The sequence below is a fragment of the Hylobates moloch genome, unplaced genomic scaffold (assembly GCF_009828535.3).
Source record: "Hylobates moloch isolate HMO894 unplaced genomic scaffold, HMol_V3 SCAFFOLD_28, whole genome shotgun sequence".
Lineage (NCBI taxonomy): Eukaryota > Metazoa > Chordata > Mammalia > Primates > Hylobatidae > Hylobates > Hylobates moloch.
The window spans coordinates 1,954,856-1,962,815 of NW_026652303.1; positions in this window are offsets into that span (position 1 = coordinate 1,954,856).

Here is a 7,960-nt window from a genome sequence, read left to right on the forward strand (position 1 = left end):
TGGCTAATTTTTGTATTTTTTATAGAGATGGGGTTTCGTCATGTTGCCCAGACTGCTCTCAAACTCCTCAGCAAAATTAATTCACCCACCTTGGCCTCCCAAAGTACTAGGATTACAAGTGTGAGCCACTGGCATTAAATGTTCTGTCACCCAGGCTGGAGTGTAGTGGCACAATCTCGGCTCACTGCAACCTCCACCTCCCGGGTTCAAGTGGTTCTCTTGCCTCAGCCTCCCTAGTAGCTGGGACTACAGGCGCACACCACCACACCTGGCTAATTTTTTATTTTTAGTAGAGACAGGGTTTCACCGTGTTGGCCAGGCTGATCTTGAACGCCTGACCTCAGGTGATCTGCCTGCCTCGGCCTCCCAAAGTGCTGGGATTACAGGTGTGAGCCACCACACCCAGCCCTTAAATCACTATTCTAAGAGAAGGTTGCTAAAGGCAAAAGCTATAGAATCATAAAATACTATAGCTGCAGGGACCATACATTTCCCCTAGTCCAAAGATTCCATCCATTTTGTGAGGGAAATGAGGTGTTAAAAATAAAAGACTTATTCAGTACCCAACATAAAGTACCTATTTAATAAATATAAAAAATTCTAATGGTCTGAATCCTAATCTCGTAGAAATATGATCATTTTCTTCTGCATCTATATCTTGTCCAAAGAAAATAATTTTACTATAAAAATATTCCAAGTAAATAGCATTTTACACATACAAGGCATGCTGCCTTTCAAAGTTATATCACTTGGCTTCATTGTATCACTCGTGTAATGTTTTGATGGCTGTCTGGTAGTTGTTCTGCCCATTTTACAGTTAGGAAGATGGGGCACCAAGCTTGCAGCTTCTCACTGCGAACATCAGTGGCACAGTCCCATCTTTTGACTCTCAATACACTTCTTTCTCCACCAGTCATTTCTGAAACAAAATCTTTACAACCATAAACAATCATGATTTCAAAAAACAAGTCCTAAAAGATTTTTTTAAATGGTGTGACACCTCTGTTGAACTATTTCCATCACCTCCAAATTGATGTACCCACTCTTCATCTGAAAACTTCAATCCACACAGTATTTTTCTAAGGTTAAGTCTTTATTTCATTCCAATCCTACACCAACATCTTTAATGCCTACAAGATAAAGTCCAAGCTCTTAGTAGGACATCTGACTCTCCACTTCTAAATTACCTTCTACCTCCACCCTGCACTTTTCTTAACTATGTTTCTGTCAGACTGATGGTTTCCCAAAACCTTCTCCCCCATGCCTTTCACTACGCACCTCCTTTTCCTTGTATTTTCCCATGTAAACATTACCTGTCCTTTAAGGTCATGGTCAAGAGTTGCTTCCTACCCAAAGCTATCCCTAACTGTCCTGCACCAACCCAGAAATACCTTCTCTTTATGCTTCCTCACCATGGTGCTCATCACTCTGCAAGCACGCTTCACATTCTACTCAGCTGAATTGTATTAGTTGATGTTATGGCTTTAGGCACATATTATAGTGTGCTACTCTGTAATAGTCACATATCATATTATGTGCCTTACTGATTATACCTGATAGAGATTGTCTAGGGATCAAGGAACATGTCAGGCTCAATCTCACTCTACAATTATGTGCCAAACACCAGTGTGTACCAGGCACTTCCCAAGGCACAGGGTACAAACCTGAACAACCCCATCTATGCACCCGAGGCACTATTTATTTATCTATTTATTTATTTATTTATTTGAGATGGAGTCTCTCTGTGTCACCCAGGCTGGAGTGCTGTGGTGTTAGCTCACTGCAACCTCTGCCTCCCAGGTTCAAGCGAATCTCCTGCCTCAGCCTCCCAAGTAGCTGGGATTACAGGCATGCACCACCACGTCCGGCTAATTTTTTGTATTTTTAGTAGAGACAGGGTTTCACTATGTTGGCCAGGCTGGTCTCAAACTCCTGGCCTCAAGTGATTCACTGGCCTCAGCCTCCCAAAATGTTGGGATTATAGACATGAGCCACCATGACCAGCCCTGAGGCACTTTTAATCTAGCTGGGAATAGAGACTCTAGAACAAGCCATAATAAACCACAGCAAGGCCCTTGTCAGTATTACTCATTTCTTAAATAAAATTAGAAAAAGAATTTTAACAACATGAATTAAATTAAATTATTCATATATCAGATTCTAAGTAACCTTAATCCTTAAATATTCTTTCAGAAAACTTGATGCAGGTAGGATTTCCAAGATCTTAAATTTTGTAGATTTTCTAAAATTTGGAATTTCCCAGTAAGGAATTTCCAAAATTGCTTATTAGAAAGAAAGAGCAATTTGTGTCTTTATTTGTCACATAGTTTTAAGGTGAAAGATAATAAAACAGATTACTATATGTGATGTGGTTATCTTTATTAAGCACCTTTCTTTACATGGTTTTAAGCAAATAAATTCTGACCAGTTATTGCTTCTAATAAATAATTATTAGAGTACAAAAGCCAAATTTCTTCTGTCAGATACACTCAAATTTTCTTGTTGATTTCTTGGTGTCCTTAGTAACATTCCAAAAGGAATTATTCCAATGAGACCATTTCTATGAACAGCAGAGGAAAGAAGGATCTCAAAAATGCAGATCATCCATTTGCAAAAGGACCTCGATGGCTTCCTCTGAACCAGTCTAGGGGAGGAGGTATGTTTAGGGGAGCTGAGCTGCTGGTCATTTTGACAAGGAAACAGTTGGGAAAAGAAATGTCAAAAAGCCAGTGGCACTCTTCTATTCTAGCAAAAGTCAGGAACCTCAGCAAGTCTACTCACACTAAGCTCTCTAGGATTGTCAACTTGTTGGGGCCTGCCTCTTCCTCCTTGTGATGGGCCTGTGTGTTGTCTTCAAGGCAGCAAGAAAGGAGAACTGGAAGACTGCCCATGTTATATCCATTCTTAGCAGGAAAACCCAAAAAAATGAGAGTGGGTGGCAGTTTTAAATAGGAGACTAAAGCCAGATGAAGTTATTAAAGTCTGTGCTTAGGGAAACCAAGCTCCAGGTATGCATTCAACAAGGATCTTGATGGGTTTTACAACAGAAAGGCTAGGGAAGCTCCTAGCCACTTGTCTTCTCGAAAGAAATCAGAGAGCATCCCAGAATACTGGAAGGGTGCCCCCAGAAGAGGATTACCACCGTCCCCCCAAAACCCCATCCATCCTGCTGCCGTACTCACATTCCAGCTTTGCCACATGCCAGGGAGGTGGAGACTCCCCACCCACACTTCCACCCTGGCACACTTTCTGTTTTTGAGAAGCATAAACCAATCTGCCCCTCATATCTATCTCATAGCACTACAGCCAGGTGAACCCTCATTCACTTGGTGGGAAGATTTTACATGGAACTAAGTAATAATTTATGCATTGCATATAACAACTTACTTTTTTTTTTTTCTTTTTTTAGATGCAGTTTCACTCTTGTTGCCCAGGTAGGAGTGCAATGGCACTATCTCCGCTCACTGCAACCTCCACTTCGCGGGTTCAAACGATTCTCCTGTCTCAGCCTCCCGAGTAGCTGAGATTACAGGCCCATGCCACCACGCCCGACTAATTTCTGTATTTTCAGTAGAGACGGGTTTCACCGTGTTGACCAGGCTGGTCATGAACTCTTGACCTCAGGTGATCCACCTACCTCAGCCCCCCAAAGTGCTGGGATTATAGGCATGAACCACCAATCCCAGCCACAACTTGCATTTTATAAAAGTGAACTTTGTACAAAACTCTCTTACATGCATTACTTTATTTAATCCTCATGAAGAGCCACAAAACTTCTGTGACTCAGATGTAATTATTCCCATTTTACAGATGAAGATACTGAGGCTAAAACAGGGTGTAATGTTATCTCCCATCAGCCCCAGATGCTTAACTTGCTTTCCCAAGGCCAAATTCATATTGATTACAAACTTTAAAAGTTAATACCGTCTCAAGTAATGGCTAAAAGCATGAGCTTTGGAATTAGATGAGTTTATCTTCAAGTCCTAGGGCTGTCGCTTTTGAAGCTGTGTAACATTGGGCATGTTACCTAGTTTTGCAAAGCCTTGGTTTCCCCATTTGTACAACGGGAATCATAACATTGTTCACCACCTGAGGTTGCTGTGAGAATCGCACATGATAACACTATAAAAAGCATCGCACAAAGTAAGAGCTCCCCCAACCTTAGGTGCTACTATAGTTGTCATTATTACCACCTCATGGACATATGTTATGGGGCCAGAGTGGGAGAGACTATCTCAGGTCTTTGGTACCACATAGTATTAGAACATCAGCATACAACCGGGCATGCTGGCTGACGTCTGTAATCCCAGCATTTTGGGAGGCCAAGGCGAGTGGATCACTTGAGGTCAGGAGTTTGAGACCAGCCTGGCCAACATGGTAAAACCCCGTCTCTACTAAAAATATGAAAATTAGCTGGCCATGGAGGCACACGCCTGTAATCCCAGCTACTCTGGAGGCTGAGGCAGGAGAATTGCTTGAACCTGGGAGGCAGAGGTTGCAGTGAGCTGAGAACGCACCACTGCACTCCAGCCTGGGTGAAAGAGCGAGACTCCATCTCAAAAAAAAAAAATCAGCATACAGCTCTATGTGTGCATGGACTAAGAGATTGCCCAACAATGAAGCAACATGCTTCTGTTGATGTGAAGGGGAATGTGAAGCATTTGTAACACGTTTTTGACACGCTCATCTCAGCAAGATTTTTTTATTACCCTTCTCATCACAAAGATAGTCACAAAGGAGAGGAATGATGGAAGGAAGAATGATGGAGCTTCCTGGACTTTCTCTTCCAACACTTTATACTCATTACAGAAGCAGCACCATTTCAACAGATGGTATGCTCAGTTGATTGGATTGACTGCCCTTTGTTTTTTAGATCAAGTTTCCAGTTATGATCAGATGTTCATAAATTCCTAGCAGCTTTGGTGCTGACCTTGAATTATTTCACTGATTCAACCAACATGTATTGAGTACCAGGCACTGTGCTAGGCTTAGAATACAAAACATGGCATATCCGTAGAATGGAGTATTATAAGTACCAATACATGCTACAACATGGATGAACCTTGAAAACATGCTAAGTAAAATAAATCAGACACAGACATAAATGATTCCACTTACATGAAATGTTTCAAATAGGCAAATCCATAAAGACAGAAAGTAGACTGGTGATTGTCAAGTACAGGAAGACAGGAGAAATAGGGAGTGACTGTTGATAGATAGGTGATGAAAATGTTCTGGAATTAAATAGTGGTGATGGTTGCCCAACTCTGTGAGTACACTAAAAACACTGAATTATACATATTAAAGGGGTGAATTTTATGGTATGTGAATTATATTTCAATAAAGCCGCCATAAAAATAATTAAAACTAATTTAAAATGTTAAAAGATTGAGATAAGTACACAATAAATGCCAGTTACTCTTAAAAATAAAAAAAAAAGAATAGAAGTAACTTCCTCATACTGAGTTTCTAATGCTTGGAGACTGCAAGGAGTTTAATGAGTGGCTTAATGTCATTTATTCCATATAGTTATATCTGGTAGCTACTCTTAGTACTCCCACTTTGCAGATGAGAAATTCAAGGCAGGAGGTGAAATAATCTGCCTCTAATTGCACAGCTAGAGAGTGGTGGGAGCCATGGCTTGTACTCAGTCATTTTCCATGGATCTGAATTAAACTACTTAATATCAGAATTCTTACTGAAGGGTGATCTGCTGCAGAAAACCTGAGCAGAGGTATCAGCTTTCCAGCAGAATATTCTTAGGGGCAGATGGATAGGGTAAGCCCCTTCATTATCTGAAAGAATCACAGACTTTCAGAGAGAAAAATGTTATACGCCTTAGATAGAACCATAAAACTCAATGATATGTACGTTTTTGCTGTTGTGTCCAGTGGGAATGATTCAGAGGAAGTCTAATGAGATGTTGCCCAGAAGACAGGCACACCATCATCACTCTTACCTGCACAGTGCATGCCTTTGAAAGTAGCACTTCATTAGACAATACGCAGGAGGTTTCGCAGATGGCGCCTCTTTCTCAGAGATTAACAAGGGAGACCCTCTCCTGATAGAGGTGGATGGACAGGACCATATCTCCACTGCCATAGATGAAGACTATGCTGTGAGTTTTTTTTACAGTGTGGATGGTCTACCCAGAGCTGGGTCACTCTCTTCCTTGCCCTTTTTTCCAAATAGCCAATCTGCAGTTATGGAGCACAGCTGTTCCCTATTTAAAGCAAACTAAACTCAACCACCAGGCCCTCAGCCCAAGGGATTGTTCTGACCAACTAGGATAAATGAATGCAGGTAGACTCAGAGAAGACCTGCAGATAACCATGTGAAAATGTTTAGCAGATGCCTGATGTAAATACTTATACTGTGTGGAGGTTTAGAGTGAGTGTTTGAAGAGAGGGTAGATGGTAGCTAGCTCTAAACCCAATATTCAACAAAAAGACACGGAGTTATCAGAAACGAAAGATAGTTGGACTTTGTTCTTGCTACAAGTTTAAGACGCAAGAGCTTTATTCCTTTCCTTGACTGTCACGAGCAATAAAACGAAACAAGTATCTCCAAGTGTCCAAGAAAAATCTTCTACTTGTAAATACGACCCTTGTATTCTTAAGGAAAATTTTGCTTTTTTCCTACAAGCCGTATCTTTTACCTACATTGTTTTTATTTCTAATTTCCTTGAAAATCTGACATTCTAGAGTATTTTATCCAACTGCTACAGCACTATCTGCATGCATTCCAAGGCCTAGTGGGCAGTCATCACAGGATATTAACGAAATCAAAGAAAACATTTGCTTTTGAGAAATAGGAAGGGATTTTATGGTATACAAATGGACCCTGAACCATCCATGGTTCTCAAACATTCTCATCCAATTTAAGTTCTCTGTACATTTCAGAATTCAGTTCAAATACTTCTACCTGGTCTTCCTAAGTTTACTCTCAACATTAAAATATGTATATACCACATTCAAAACCAGATGAGTTTCCCAGCAACGTCATATACATGGAGTTGCTCTGTAAGCCTATTAGATCTGGCACATAAAAGCATTAAAAATCTGGCACCCTTAAGCAGGAACCATTGCCATGATCACAAGTCCTGATTAAGCCCAACCTTTCTATCGAGTAAATTGCTTTAAAATCTTTTAATCACGTTGGCTCCTACGGACTTGTTTGAGAGAATACTGGTTATCTTCTTGACAAAGTATGAAACTTACAGTTCAACGAGCATTTCCTAAGACATGTGGCATTCCTCTAACCAAAATGAAAGTATTCTGCCCTGTCTTGTGACTGCCACATCATTACCCGAGTAGCCCACTGCTATATGTGGTGGAGTCATTACGTATGTGCCATCGTGAGGCAAAAAGGAACTGAGAAAATGGGACACTAGGACTCAAAAGAGCTTGCTTAAAATCAGAGGCCAATTTCAAGACAGAGGGGCTCGTTCTTGTGCTGCTAAATGTGTAGCTTTTCAGAAAACTTGACTGCCTTTAGGAAACAAATAATGGCTTATTCACATCGCTTAGTTCAAACCCACGTAAGTTAGGGCTCCAAAGATTAAGAAAACAGGTAGTGTGTTCATGCTACTCTGAGATTTGCCCAATTAAGAACTTATAAAATTCTAACACAGTTCAACAATACAGTGTCTCCTAGCTAGTGCTAGATCCAATAAATTTATGTTATCTGGAACAGACAGGCAGCCTGTGTGTGCTGTACTAAGAAAAGGGTAGTCGGATTGCCCTCTGCCTCAGCTAAATATTATTCTAGAAGTGAATTTTCCACTGTACCAAGTTTAGATTTCACATTTTATCATCCCAGGAATACTTGCCAGTAACTTTGCAAAATATCTTTGGAGCAGAAAGACAAAAAAATGAACATTTTTTAAAGAGGAGAGGTAAGCTCTGAAGTTACAATATGCTTGTAAACAGTAGCACATTATATCAAAAAGGAAAAAACA